The 15,689-nt window shown below is 39.3% G+C and overlaps 1 protein-coding gene across 1 annotated transcript in view; it reads right to left on the bottom strand.

Moving 5' to 3' along the window:
* Positions 1–15,689, bottom strand: part of PIGU (phosphatidylinositol glycan anchor biosynthesis class U) — a 117,954-nt gene that overhangs the window by 66,340 nt on the left and 35,925 nt on the right. The gene's annotated exons all lie outside the window — the stretch shown is intronic.

Genomic DNA, 15,689 nt, shown 5'->3' on the forward strand with positions numbered 1-15,689 from the left:
GGATTCTGTTTGCTAGTATTCTGTTGAAGATTTTGCATCTATATTCATCAGTGATATTGGTCTGAAATTTTCTTTTTTTGTAGTATCTTTGTCTGGTTTTGGTATCAGGGTGATGGTGGCCTCATAATATGAGTTTGGGAGTGTTCCTTCCTCTGCAATTTTTGGGAAGAGTTTGAGAAGGATGGGTGTTAGCTCTTCTCTAAATGTTTGATAGAATTCACCTGTGAAGCCATCTGGTCCTGGGCTTTTGTTTGTTGGAAGATTTTTAACCATAGTTTCAATTTCATTACTTGTGATTGTTCTGTTCATATTTTCTATTTCTTCCCGATTCAGTCTTGGAAGGTTATAAGAATTTGTCCATTTCTTCCATGTTGTCCATTTTACTGGCATAGAGTTGCTTGTAGTCGTCTCTTAGGATGCCTTTGTATTTCTGCGGTGTCTGTTGTAACTTCTCCTTTTTCATTTCTAATTTTATTGATTTGAGTCCTCTCCCTCTTTTTCTTGATGAGTCTGGCTAATGGTTTATCAATTTTGTTTCTCTTCTCAAAGAACCAGCTTTCAGTTTTATTGATCTTTGCTATTGTTTTGTTTCTATATCATTTATTTCTGCTCTGATCTTTATGATTTCTTTCCTTCTGCTAACTTTGGGTTTTGTTTGTTCTTCTTTCTCTAGTTCCCTTAGGTGTAAGGTTAGATTGTTTATTTGAGATTTTTCTAGTTTCTTGAGGTAGGATTGTATTGCTATAAACTTCCCTCTTAGAACTGCTTTTGCTGCATCCCACAGGTTTTGGATTGTTGTGTTTTCGTTGTCATTAGTCTCTAGGTATTTTTTTATTTCCGCTTTGATTTCTTCAATGATCTCTTGGTTATTTAGTACTGTGTTGTTTAGCCTCCATGTGTTTGTGTTTTTTATGTTTTTTTCCCTGTAATTTATTTCTAATAAACCATAGCATTGTGGTTAGAAAAGATGCTTGATATGATTTCAATTTTCTTAAATTTATTGAGGCTTGATTTGTGACCCAAGATGTGATGTATCCTGGAGAATGTTCCATGTGCACTTGAGAAGAAAGTGTAATCTGCTGTTTTTGGATGGAATGTCCTATAAATATCAGTTAAATCTATCTGGTCTATTGTGTCATTTAAAGCTTGTGTTTCCTTATTAATTTTCTGTCTGAACGATCTGTCCATTGGTGTAAGTGAAGTGCTAAAGCCCCCCACTATTATGATAATTACAACAGTAACTATTGTGTTAATGTTGATTTCCTCTTTTATAGCTGTTAGCATTTGCCTTATGTATTGAGGTGCTCCTGTGTTGGGTGCATATATATTTATAATTGTTATATCTTCTTCTTGTATATTTTTTATAAATTTATTATTTATTTTTGGCTGTGTTGGGTCTTCATTACTGCATGCAGGCTTTCTCTAGTTGCAGTGAGCAGAGGTTACTCTTCCTTGCAGTGCACGGGCTTCTCACTGCAGTGGTTTCTCTCGTTGTGGAGCATGGGCTCTAGGTGCACGAGCTTCAGTAGTTGTGGCTCGCAGGCAATAGAGCGCAGGCTTAGTAGTTGTGGCTCATGGACTTCACTGCTCTGTGGCACATGGGACCTTCCTGGACCAGGGTCTGAACCCGTGTCCCCTGCACTGGCAGGCATATTCCTAACCACTGCACCACCAGGTAAGCCCTTGTTCTTGGACTGATCCCTTGATCATTATGTAGTATCCTTCCTTGTCTCTTGTAACATTCTTTATTTTAAAGTCTATTCTATCTGATAAGAGTATTGCCACTCCAGCTTTCTTTTGATTTCCACTTGCATGGAATATCTTTTTCCATCCCCTCACTTTCAGTCTGTATGTGTCCCTAGGTCTGAAGTGGGTCTCTTGTAGACAACATATATACGGGTCTTGTTTTTGTATCCATTCAGCCAGCCCGTGTCTTCTGGTTGGAACATTTAATCCATTCACATTTAAGGTAATTATTGACATGTATGTTCCTGTTACCATTTTCTTAATTGTTTTGGGTTTGTTTCTGTAGGCCCTTTTTTTTTTTTTGTGGTACGTGGGCCTCTCCTGTTGTGGCCTCTCCTGTTGCGGAGCACAGGCTCCATACGCGCAGGTTTAGCAGCCATGGCTCATGGGCCCAGCCGCTCCGCAGCATGTGGGATCTTCCCGGACTGGGGCACGAACCCATGTCCCCTGCATCGGCAGGCGGACTCTCAACCACTGCGCCACCAGGGAAGCCCTCTGTAGGCCCTTTTCTTCTCTTGTGTTTCCCACTTACAGAAGTTCCTTTAGCATTTGTTGTAGAGTTGGTTTGGTGGTGAATTTTCTTAGCTTTTGTTTGTCTGTAAACCTTTTGATTTCTCCATCAAATCTGAAGGAAATCCTTGCTGGGTAGAGTATTCTTGTTTGTAGGTTCTTCCCTTTCATCACTTTAAATATATTGTGCCACTCCCTTCTGGCTTGTAGAGTTTCTGCTGAGAAATCAGCTGTTAACCTTATGGGAGTTCCATTGTATGTTGTCATTTTTCCCTTGTTGCTTTTAATAATGTTTCTTTGTCTTTAATTTTTCTCAACTTGATTACTATGTGTCTCAGCGTATTTCTTCTTGGGTTTATCCTGCCTGGGACTCACTGCACTTCCTGGACTTGGGTGGGTATTTCCTTTCCCATGTTAGGGAAGTTTTCGACTATAGTCTCTTCAAATATTCTCTCAGGTCCTTTCTCTCTCTGTTCTCCTTCTGGAACCCCTACAATGCGAATGCTGTTGCGTTTAATGTTGTCCCAGAGGTCTCTTAGGCTGTCTTCATTTCTTTTCAGTCTTTTTTCTTTATTCTGTTCCACAGGAGTGATTTCCACCATTTTGTCTTACAGGTCACTTATCTGTTCTTCTGCCTCAGTTGTTCTGCTATTGATTCCTTCTAGTGTATTTTTCATTTCAGTTATTGTATTGTTCATCTCTGTTTGTTCTTTGATTCTTCTAGGTCTTTTTTAAAGATTTCTTGCATCTTCTGATCTTTACCTCCATTCTTTTTTTTTATTTTATTTTTATTTTTATTTATTTTTTTGCTGTACGCGGGCCTCTCACTGTTGTGGACTCTCCCGTTGTGGAGCACAGGCTCTGGACGCGCAGGCTCAGCGGCCATGGCTCACAGGCCCAGCCGCTCCGCGGCATGTGGGATCTTCGCGGACCGGGGCACGAACCCATGTCCCCTGCATCAGCAGGCAGACTCTCAACCACTGCGCCACCAGGGAAGCCCTACCTCCATTCTTTTCCCAAGGTTCTGGATCATCTCCACTATCATTATTCTGAACTCTTTTTCTGGAAGGTTGCCTAGCTCCACTTCATCTAGTTGTTTTTCTGGGGTTTTATCTTCTTCTTTCATCTGGTACATAGTCTTTGGCCTTTTTACTTTGTCTATCTTTCTGTGAATGTGGTTTTCATTCCACAGGCTGCAGGATTGTAATTCTTCTTGCTTCTGCTGTCTGCCCTCTGGTGGATGAGGCTATCTAAGAGGCTTGTGCAAGCTTCCCAATGGGAGGGACTGGTGGTAGGTAGAGCTGGGTGTTGCTCTGGTGGGCGAAATTCAGTAAAACTTTAATTTGCCTGTCTGCTGATGGGTGGGGCTGAGTTCCGTCCATGCTTGTTGTTTGGCCTGAGGTGACCCAGCACTGGTGCCTACAGGGTTTTTGGTGGAACTAAAGGGAGGGCTTACGCCAAGGATTACTTCCCTGAGCTTCTGCTGCCAGTGTCCCTGTCCCTATGGTGAGCCACAGCCGACCCTGCCTCTGCAGGAGACCCTCCAACACTAGCAGGTAGGTCTGGTTCAGTTTCCAGTGGGGTCACTGCTCCTTCCCCCTGGGTCCTGATGTGCACACTCTTTTGTGTGCCCTCCAAGAGTGGAGTCTCTATTTCCCCCAGTCCTGTCAAAGTACTGCAATCAAATCCTGCTAGCCTTCAAAGTCTGATTCTCTGGGAATTCCTCCTCCCATTGCCAGACCCCCAGGTTGGGAAGCCTGACGTGGGGCTCAGAACCTTCACTCCAGTGTGTGGACTTCTGTGCTATAATTGTTCTCCAGTTTGTGAGTCACCCACCCAGTGGTAATGGGATTTGATTTTATTGTGATTGCACTCCTCCTTCCATCTCATTGTGGCTTCTCCTGTGTCATTGGACATGTGGTATCTTTTTTGGTGAGTTCCAGTGTTTTCCTGTCAATAATTGTTCAGCAGTTAGTTGTGATTCTGGTGTTCTCCCAAGAGGAAGTCCTGAGGGATCTTTTAATATTATCAACAGTAACAATCAGCACCACCATTTACTGAGCATCTAGTTCATGCTCCCACACTATGCTAAGTGTTTCACATGCACCAACTCATTCATTTTTTTTTTCTCCTCATCTCATTCATTCTTTACATTTACTTTATGCAGTAGGGACTGTTTCAGTCCCCATGTTATAGACAAGGAAACTGAGGTCCTAAACAGTTAAGTGACTTGCTTAAAGTGATAATGCCAGGAAGTGCTAGAACTAGAATTAGCTACCAGATCTGTGTCGACTGAAAAAAAATGCACAACCTAAAAGTTGAGAGTTATGTTTTATTTGGCGGACAAAACTGAGGACTTAAGCCTGGGACACAGCATCTCAGATAGCTCTGAGAGACTGCTTCCAAAGACGTAAGAGAGGAGCCAAGATATATAGTAGTTTTTGCAACAAAGACCATGTAGTCGGAACATCAAAAGATTACTGTTAATTAGAGAAAACCAGGTATCTCAAGTTAAGGAATTTAGTGCTTTTCTATGTATGGGAAGATGCAAGCGTCTGGGCTCTCTGAAATCATTCCTTTGATATGCACCTCAGCTATCTGGGCCTGTGCTTTCTCATCCTGAGTCTCCTCAGGGTGCACCTTCGGGGGTGGCTGCAGTGGCTGACCTCTAGATGGGGAGCATCCTGTTTCTATCCTGAGTTCCCTTGGGGCTCATCATAGGGGCAGCTGTAATGTGATGGCTTGAGGGCTGTGACACATTTGTTTACTGATTTTGCAGGTAACATTTTTTCATTGACATCTGTCTGACATCACAGCAGCCTGAGCTCTTACTCTGAACCACCTCTGATAGTACTGATTCTTCTTTTTCCTTGGGAAGCAAGTCCTGTCACTCAGGTCTCTTTTGGTGGAATAAGGAGAGTCGGAGAAGGGTCCTTGGGCGGCAAACCTCAAGAATTTCTAGTCTGGAGCATCTCATTGTTGACAAACACCAACACTGAATAAGCAGGAGTACCTATTAACACATGTTTGTTTTCCTTTTGAAAGCCTAATGAAGATGACTTCAGAGGGATGGAGTATTTTAAGTAGCTCCTTCACCAAAGCCCCAACCTTTGAAGTAAAACCCAAGCTGCTCCACTAAACAAACATCAACCCTGCCCACAGATTTGAGTTTCCTGGCCAACACCCCAACAAGGACAACACAATACAATGGCCTGGGCTTTGTCCTGGCCTGTGGCTCTCAGCGTGTCCCAGGCAACCCTGGGCTGCCACAAAGGAAGTCAAAGGAGGGCAAGTAGAAGGAGTCAAGGGGACAAAGCAAATGAGGCCACTCCCTTCTGTGGGGGCACCTGCTCCACGGAAGTCTGGGGAGAGAGGTACATAGTTTACTTCCACTGTCCCTATCTTCTTATCAATCAATTTAATTTATTTTAAATTATGTGCTCATTGAAGAAACTTTGGGAAAAAACAGATATGAGGAGGAAATAAAAATTACTCACGAACTTACTCTGCAGAAACAAGTATTACTCTTTTGGAATCTATTTCTATTTGTGTTGTAGTTTTAACATAGTTGAGATTATACTTTATTAAAATATACAATTTTGTATTCAGCTTTTAAAAAATAAATGTATCCTCACATAATTTACAATTATTTTCAAATATCGTGTGCATGGGTAAACTGTATTTTCTTTAATTACATGGGCAAACCATGTTTTACTTAGCCATTCCTCTCTCTACTTTGAAGTATTTTCCAATTTTTCTAATCATTATAAATAATCCTGCAATTAATGACTTAGCATCATAAAGCTTGGTCTGTAATTCTGCACTACTTTAGGATAGGTTATCAAAATTAAAATTCATAAATCAAAAGAACAAACACTTGAACTACTGCCAAACTGCTTCCCAAGAGGGCTGTACTAATTTATAAGTCAACTTGCCATGTGGGAAAATGCCAGTTTGATAGCACTTTGCCAGAACTGAGAATTACCTTCTAAAATCTTTGCCAATTTGAAAGGGAATAAAAAACCACTTCTTTGTTATTTCAATTTGCTTTTCTTTATTAGTTATCTAAGGAGTTGAATATTTTTTCATAGTTTTTAGTCATTTAGATCCCTTCTTTTGTGAATTCTCCCAACTGTTTTCTTCTTTAAATAAAGAGTGAATTATTCCTTCACAAATTTTATTAAATATCTAATTATGTGGTACAAATGTGAAATATAGAAATATGACCTGCAGATTTTATAACTGAACTTTGTATATACTGCTAATAGGGATTACTAATATATTCAAAGAGAATAGTTCAGAGACCTAACTAAAATAGAATTCTTCAAATATTTTAACAGATTAGAAATGTTACTTGCGACAGTCTCTACTTACAGCTGCCAACAATGGAAAATAACTTAAGTGTCCAGCAAAAGCGAAGGCCTAGGACCCCATGACAAATATACCTGAGGAATGGAAGTGGAGGTGGGGTGGGGTGGGATGATAAAAGACTTTTACTTCTCATTTCATATGTTTGAATTTCTTTTATTTTTACCACGTACTTGAACTACTCCTAAAATTTTAAAAACTTAAATTTTGATGTAAAGAAATTAACAAATGTGACTAATGTCATTCATGATTCATACGAAACAAGTAATAAAATTAAAACAAAATTGTGCATACAATATTACAAAAATGTTCATAAAATTCACTCGACAGAAATCTAGAGTGACATAATAAAAAAAATTTTTTCCTGTGGAACCAAAACAATGTGGCTGCAAAGGAGTGACATACAACTTTTTTACATTTTTTCCCCCAAAACAAAATTGTTCCATTGACTTAAAGGGTCTTTTGAAAGATGTTCTTAAAATGGCATACTTTACATTTTTGTGTGAGACTTCTATTGTACACACCTCAGAGAGCATGTCTTTAGTCTTCCTACCTTTGTGCTCAGCTATTTTAAAGGTGACATTTCCAAAGGCCAGTGCTCAATCCCTTCTGCCAGGCTGCCTCATACAGTCCTTACTTTAATGGATACCAGGCACTTTCATAAATGAGTCCTACCTGAGCTGGACACTCTGGAAACAGGAACTGAGGCAGGGGATGTTCACAGACAGCAAAGAGTCATTTCAAGTAACCTGATAATAAGTTAAACTAAATGACCTACAGAAAGACTAACTACAACCACTCCAAGAGAAGCAATGTCTTATTAAGACCTAAGTCATTCCCATGTGCCACCCTAGAAAAGGTAAGTAAACTCTAAGTAAAAGGTCCTATGTACAACTTTTGAGTCTTTATTTCCTCAGTGTGCAAATTATTCAGCAATAATGTAGGGAAATAAGAGCTCTCATACACTTCTTATCCGAGTATACGTTGGTAAAACTCTTGAAGGCAATTTAGTGATAAATTTCAGAAATCCTAAAGAAGGTATACACACAGTGACACAATAATTCTATTTCTAGGACTTTAGAGTAAGAAAATAATTGAACATGTGTGTGACAATTACTGTTAGAAATTACATTAGAACCCCCGGCCTGAGTGAGCCGGAGGCCCCAATCAGCGCCTCCTTTAACCCCGTCCTGTCTGAGCGAAAAAACAGACGCCCTCCAGCGACCTACACGCAGAGGCAGGGCCAAATCCAAAGCTGAGCTCCTGTGAGCTGTGAGAACAAAGAAGAGAAAGGGAAATCTCTCCCAGCAGCCACAGAAGTAGCGGATTAAAGCTCCACAATCAACTTGGTATACCCTGCATCTGTGGAATACCTGAAGAGAAAAGGAATGATCCCAAATTGAAGAGGGGGAATTTAGGAGCGAGATCTATGATTTTTTTTCCCCTTTTCCTCTTTTTGTGAATGTGTACCTGTATGCTTCTGTGTGAGATCTTGTCTGTATACTCTTGCTTCCACCATTTGTCTTAGGGCTCTATCCGTCCATGATTTTTTTTTAAAAATTCTTTTTCTTAATAATTAAGTTTAATTGTAATAACTTTATTATACTTTACCTTCGTTCTTTCTTTCTTTCCTTCCTTCCTTCCCTCCTTTAGACAACGAATCACCCCAAATTGAGGAGGTGGTCTCTGGGAGCAGGATTTATGATTTTTCCCCCTTTACCTCTTTTTGTGAAGGTGTATGTGTATGCTTCTGTGTAAGATTTTCTCTTTATAGCTTTGCTTCCAACATTTGTCCTAAGGTTCTATCTGTCCCTTTTTTTTTTCTAAATATTTTTTAATTCAATAACTATATTATACTTTATTTTATTTTTACTGTATCATCTGTCTTTTTTCCTTCTTTCCCTCCTTCCTTCATTCCTCCCTCCCTCCCTCCCTCCCTCCTTTCTTTCCTTCTTTGCTTCTTTCTTCCTTCCTTCCTTTCCTCCTTTCCTTCTTTCTTTACTCATACTTCTACTAATTCTCTCTACTTTTTCTCCCTTTTATTCTGAGCCGTGTGGATGAAAGGCTCTTGGTGCTCCAGCCAGGAGTCAGGGCTCTGCCTCTGAGGTAGGAGAGCCAACTTCAGGACACTGGTCAACAAGAGACCTCCCAGCTCCACATAATATTAAACGGTGGAAATCTCCCAGAGACCTCCACCTTAACACCAGCACCCAGCTTCACTCAACGACCAGCAAGCCACAGTGCTGGACAACCCATGCCAAACAACTAGCAAAACAGGAACACAACCCCACCCATTAGCAGAGAGGCTGCCTAAAATCATAATAAGGCCACAGACACCCCAAAACACACCACCAGACGTGAATCTGCCCACTAGAGAGACAAGATCCAGCCTCATCCAGCACAACACAGGCACTAGTCCCCTCCACCAGGAAGCCTACACAACCCACTGAAACAACCTTAGCCACTGGAGACAGACATCAAAAACAACGGGAACTACGAAAGTGCAGCCTTCAAAAAGGAGACCCCAAACACAGTAAGATAAGCAAAATGAGAAGACAGAAAAACACACAGCAGATGAAGGAGCAAGATAAAAACCCACCAGACCTAACAAATGAAGAGGAAATAGGCAATCTACCTGAAAAAGAATTCAGAATAATGATAGTAAGGATGATCCAAAATCTTGGAAGTAGAATGGACAAAATGCAAGAAACAGTTAACAAGGACCTACAAGAACTAAAGATGAAACAAGCAACGATGAACAATGCAATAAATGAAATTAAAACCACTCTAGATAGGATCAATAGCAGAATAACTGAGGCAGAAGAACGGATAAGTGACCTGGAAGATAAAGTAGTGGAAATAACTACTGCAGAGCAGAATAAAGAAAAAAGAATGAAAAGAACTGAGGACAGTCTCAGAGACCTCTGGGACAACATGAAACGCACCAACATTCGAATTATAGGGGTTCCAGAAGAAGAAGAAAGAAAGAAAGGGACTGAGAAAATATTTGAAGAGATTATAGTTGAAAACTTCCCTAATATGGGAAAGGAAATAGTTAATCAAGTCCAGGAAGCACAGAGAGTCCCATACAGGATAAATACAAGGAGAAACACGCCAAGACACATATTAATCAAACTGTCAAAAATTAAATACAAAGAAAGCATATTAAAAGCAGCAAGGGAAAAACAACAAATAACACACAAGGGAATCCCCATAAGGTTAACAGCTGATCTCTCAGCAGAAACCCTACAAGCCAGAAGGGAGTGGCAGGACATACTGAAAGTGATGAAGGAGAAAAGCCTGCAACCAAGACTACTCTACCCAGCAAGGATCTCATTCACATTTGATGGAGAAATTAAAACCTTTACAGACAAGCAAAAGCTGAGAGAGTTCAGCACCACCAAACCAGCTTTACAACAAATGCTAAAGGAACTTCTCTAGACACGAAACACAAGAGAAGGAAACGACCTATAGTAGCGAACCCAAAACAATATAGAAAATGGAAATAGGAACATACATATCGATAATTACCTTAAATGTAAATGGACTAAATGCTCCCACCAAAAGACACAGATTGGCTGAATGGATACAAAAACAAGACCCTTATATATGCTGTCTACAAGAGACCCACTTCAGACCTAGAGACACATACAGACTGAAAGTAAGGGGATGGAAAAAGATATTCCATGCAAATGGAAACCAAAAGAAAGCTGGAGTAGCAATTCTCATATCAGACAAAATAGACTTTAAAATAAGGACTATTAAAAGGGACAAAGAAGGACACTACATAATGATCAAGGGATCGATCCAAGAAGAAGATATAACAATTGTAAATATTTATGCACCCAACATAGGAGCACCTCAATACATAAGGCAAATATTAACAGCCATAAAAGGGGAGATCGACAGTAACACATTCATAGTAGGGGACTTTAACACCCCACTTTCACCCATGGACAGATCATCCAAAATGAAAATAAATAAGGAAACACAAGCTTTAAATGATACATTAAACAAGATGGACTTAATTGATATTTATAGGACACTCCATCCAAAAACAACAGAATACACATTTTTCTCAAGTGCTCATGGAACATTCTCCAGGATAGATCATATCTTGGGTCACAAATCAAGCCTTGGTAAATTTAAGAAAACTGAAATTGTATCAAGTATCTTTTCTGACCACAACGCCATGAGACTAGATATCAATTACAGGAAAAGATCTGTAAAAAATACAAACACATGGAGGCTAAACAATACACTATTTAATAATGAAGTGATCACTGAAGAAATCAAAGAGGAAATAAAAAAATACCTAGAAACAAATGACAATGAAGACACAACGACCCAAAACCTATGGGATGCAGCAAAAGCAGTTCTAAGGGGGAAGTTTATAGCAATATAAGCCCACCTTAAGAAGCAGGAAACATCTCGAATAAACAACCTAACCTTGCACCTCAAGCAATTAGAGAAAGAAGAACAAAAAAACCCCAAAGCTAGCAGAAGGAAAGAAATCATAAAAATCAGATCAGAAATAAATGAAAAAGAAATGAAGGAGACGATAGCAAAGATCAATAAAACTAAAAGCTGGTTCTTTGAGAAGATAAACAAAATAGATAAACCGCTAGCCAGACTCATCAAGAAAAAAAGGGAGAAGACTCAAATCAATAGAATTAGAAATGAAAAAGGAGAAGTAACAACTGACACTGCAGAAATAAAAAAAATCATGAGAGATTACTACAAGCAACTCTATGCCAATAAAATGGACAATCTGGAAGAAATGGACAAATTCTTAGAAATGCACAACCTGCCAAGACTGAATCAGGAAGAAATAGAAAATATGAACAGACCAATCACAAGCAATGAAATTGAAACTGTGATTAAAAACCTTCCAACAAACAAAAGCCCAGGACCAGATGGCTTCACAGGTGAATTCTATCAAACATTTAGAGAAGAGCTAACACCTATCCTTCTCGAACTCTTCCAAAATATAGCAGAGGGAGGAACACTCCCAAATTCCTTCTACGAGGCCACCATCACCTTGATACCAAAACCAGACAAGGATGTCACAAAGAAAGAAAACTACAGGCCAATATCACTGATGAACATAGATGCAAAAATCCTCAACAAAATACTAGCAAACAGAATCCAACAGCACATTAAAAGGATCATACACCATGATCAAGTGGGGTTTATTCCAGGAATGCAAGGATTCTTCAATATACGCAAATCTATCAATGTGATAAACCATATTAACAAATTGAAGGAGAAAAACCATATGATCATCTCAATAGATGCAGAGAAAGCTTTCGACAAAATTCAACACCCATTTATGATAAAAACCCTCCAGAAAGTAGGCATAGAGGGAACTTTCCTCAACATAATAAAGGCCATATATGACAAGCCCACAGCAAACATCATCCTCAATGGTGAAAAACTGAAAGCATTTCCACTAAGATCAGGAACAAGACAAGGTTGCCCACTCTCACCACTCTTATTCAACATAGTTTTGGAAGTTTTAGCCACAGCAATCAGAGAAGAAAAGGAAATAAAAGGAATCCAAATCGGACAAGAAGAAGTAAAGCTGTCACTGTTTGCAGATGACATGATACTATACATAGAGAATCCTAAAGATGCTACCAGAAAACTACTAGAGCTAATCAATGAATTTGGTAAAGTAGCAGGATACAAAATTAATGCACAGAAATCTCTGGCATTCCTATATACTAATGATGAAAAATCTGAAAGTGAAATCAAGAAAACACTCCCATTTACCATTGCAACAAAAAGAATAAAATATCTAGGTATAAACCTACCTAAGGATACGAAAGACCTGTATGCAGAAAATTATAAGACACTGATGAAAGAAATTAAAGATGATACAAATAGATGGAGAGATATACCATGTTCTTGGATGGGAAGAATCAACATTGTGAAAATGACTCTACTACCCAAAGCAATCTACAGATTCAATGCAATCCCTATCAAACTACCACTGGCATTTTTCACAGAACTAGAACAAAAAATTTCGCAATTTGTATGGAAACACAAAAGACCCCGAATAGCCAAAGCAATCTTGAGAACGAAAAAAGGAGCTGGAGGAATCAGGCTCCCTGACTTCAGACTATATTACAAAGCAACAGTAATCAAGACAGTGTGGTACTGGCACAAAAACAGAAAGACAGATCAGTGGAACAGGATAGAAAGCCCAGAGATAAACCCACGCACATATGGACACCTTATCTTTGATAAAGGAGGCAGGAATGTACAGTGGAGAAAGGACAGCCTCTTCAATAAATGGTGCTGGGAAAACTGGACAGGTACATGTAAAAGTATGAGATTAGATCACTCCCTAACACCATACACAAAAATAAGCTCAAAATGGATTAAAGACCTAAATGTAAGGCCAGAAACTATCAAACTCTTAGAAGAAAACATAGGAAGAACACTCTATGACATAAATCACAGCAAGATCCTTTCTGACCCACCTCCTAGAGTAATGGAAATAAAAACAAAAATAAACAAATGGGACCTAATGAAACTTCAAAGCTTTTGCACAGCAAAGGAAACCATAACCAAGACCAAAAGACAACCCTCAGAATGGGAGAAAACATTTGCAAATGAAGCAACTGACAAAGGATTAATCTCCAAAATTTACAAGCAGCTCATGCAGCTCAATAACAAAAAAACAAACAACCCCATCCAAAAATGGGCAGAAGACCTAAATAGACATTTCTCCAAAGAAGATATACAGAATGCCAACAAACACATGAAAGAATGCTCAACATCATTAATCATTAGAGAAATGCAAATCAAAACTACAATGAGATATCATCTCACACCAGTCAGAATGGCCATCATCAAAAAATCTATAAACAATAAATGCTGGAGAGGGTGTGGAGAAAAGGGGACACTCTTGCACTGCTGGTGGGAATGTGAAATGGTTCAGCCACTATGGAGAACAGTATGGAGGTTCCTTAAAAAGCTACAAATAGAATTACCATATGACCCAGCAATCCCACTACTGGGCATATACCCTGAGAAAACCAAAATTCAAAAAGAGTCATGTACCAAAATGTTCATTGCAGCTCTATTTACAATAGCCCGGAGATGGAAACAACCTAAGCGCCCATCATCGGATGAATGGATAAAGAAGATGTGGCACATATACACAATGGAATATTACTCAGCCTTAAAAAGAAATGAAATTGAGCTATTTGTAATGAGATGGATAGACCTAGAGTCTGTCATACAGAGTGAAGTAAGTCAGAAAGAAAAGGACAAATACCGTATGCTAACACATATATATGGAATTTAAGGGGAAAAAATGTCATGAAGAACCTAGGGGAAAGACAGGAATAAAGACGCAGACCTACTGGAGAACGGACTTGAGGATATGGGGAGGGGGAAGGGTGAGTTTTGACAGGGCGAGAGAGAGTCATGGACATATACACACTAACAAACGTAGTAAGGTAGATAGCTGGGGGGAAGCAGCCGCAAGGCACAGGGATATTAGCTCGGTGCTTTGTGACAGCCTGGAAGGGTGGGATGGGGAGAGTAGGAGGGAGGGAGACGCAAGAGGGAAGACATATGGGAACATATGTATATGTATAGTTGATTCACTTTGTTATAAAGCAGAAACTAACACACCATTGTAAAGCAATTATACCCCAATAAAGATGTTTAAAAAATAAAAAAATTTAAAAAATAAAAAAAATTAAAAAAAAAAAGAAATTACATTAGAAAATTAACTGTATGGGAATTTCCTGGCAGTCCAGTGGTTAAGACTCAGCACTTTCACTGCTGTGGCCCGGGTTCGATCCCTGGTTGGGGAGCTAAGATCCCAGAAGCCACATGATGAGGCCAAAAAAATTTAAAAATTAAAAATTAAAAAAAAGAAAGAAAATTAACTATAGTATTATTTAAACAGCTGAAAACTGGGAAATTAACGAGATATTTAATAGAAGTTGGTTAAAGAATTTCTATTTATTCATCAAGACAATGGAACAGTAAGCAGCCATGAAAAATGACAGACTAAATGTTTACTGACATGTGGCAGACTGTATTTTTGTCCCCAATTCTTAACCCCTCCCCTATGTCCAGGCTCTTTGCCATATAACTTTGCAGTGCCCCCCCATTGTGGACAGGATGGAAATACCCACACCTGAGATCAGCCATGTTTTGTTTTGATCAATGTGATGTAAGCACATGTGATACAACCAGAAACTTCAAAAGCTCAAGCCTGATTGGGCTTGCTCACAGTTGTGTCTCTGCCATCACTATAAGAAGAATATGCCTAAATTAGTCCCCTGGTCCATGAGGATGACAGACATGTGGTGAAGAGCCCAGCCTAGATGAGCCAACTACAGTCAGCTGCTGATGCATGAATGAGTCCCGATGAAACCAACAAACTGCCTAGCCACATTCAACCTAGATCAGCTGACACCTATCTGACTTACAGACACATGAGCTAAGTAAATGCGTATTGTTGTTTTAAGCCACTGAGTTTTGGAGTGGTTTGTCAAATAACATTTTTGTGATGACAGTTAACCGATACAATATTTAAAAGTGTAAAAGAAAAATGAGGGAAAAATCTGGAAATATATACCTCCAACGCTAATAGACTTCTAGTGAAAAATGGTAGATTAATCACATGTATATCATCTTTCCCTCCAATAACCTCACTAAAATGACAATAAAGCATTAAAAATAGTCTTAAATAACAAATTAACAGAAGAGACTATAGCAAAATAAATTTTAACATAATAGTGGAAACATTAAAAGCAGGAGGAAGAGGGATAAATGACTGAGCATTATAGAAGAAATTACAGCTCAATGGCCTGCAGAGAGGAATACCAATAAAAATCAGGCCAACTCACCCCATACAAATTCTGAGAGATCCAGCACCTTGAAGGTATCAGATACTATGGCAGGTGGGGGTAAGTTACAGAGACGAGAATCAAGCTGAACGTTTGTATACAGACCAGACAGAACCCCAGGTCTCACCTCAACTATGTGCAGCCAGGTGACTATCCCTACATACCCTATCCTTCTAACATCCTTAA

Source organism: Phocoena phocoena, chromosome 15, assembly GCF_963924675.1.
Source record: "Phocoena phocoena chromosome 15, mPhoPho1.1, whole genome shotgun sequence".
NCBI lineage: Eukaryota > Metazoa > Chordata > Mammalia > Artiodactyla > Phocoenidae > Phocoena > Phocoena phocoena.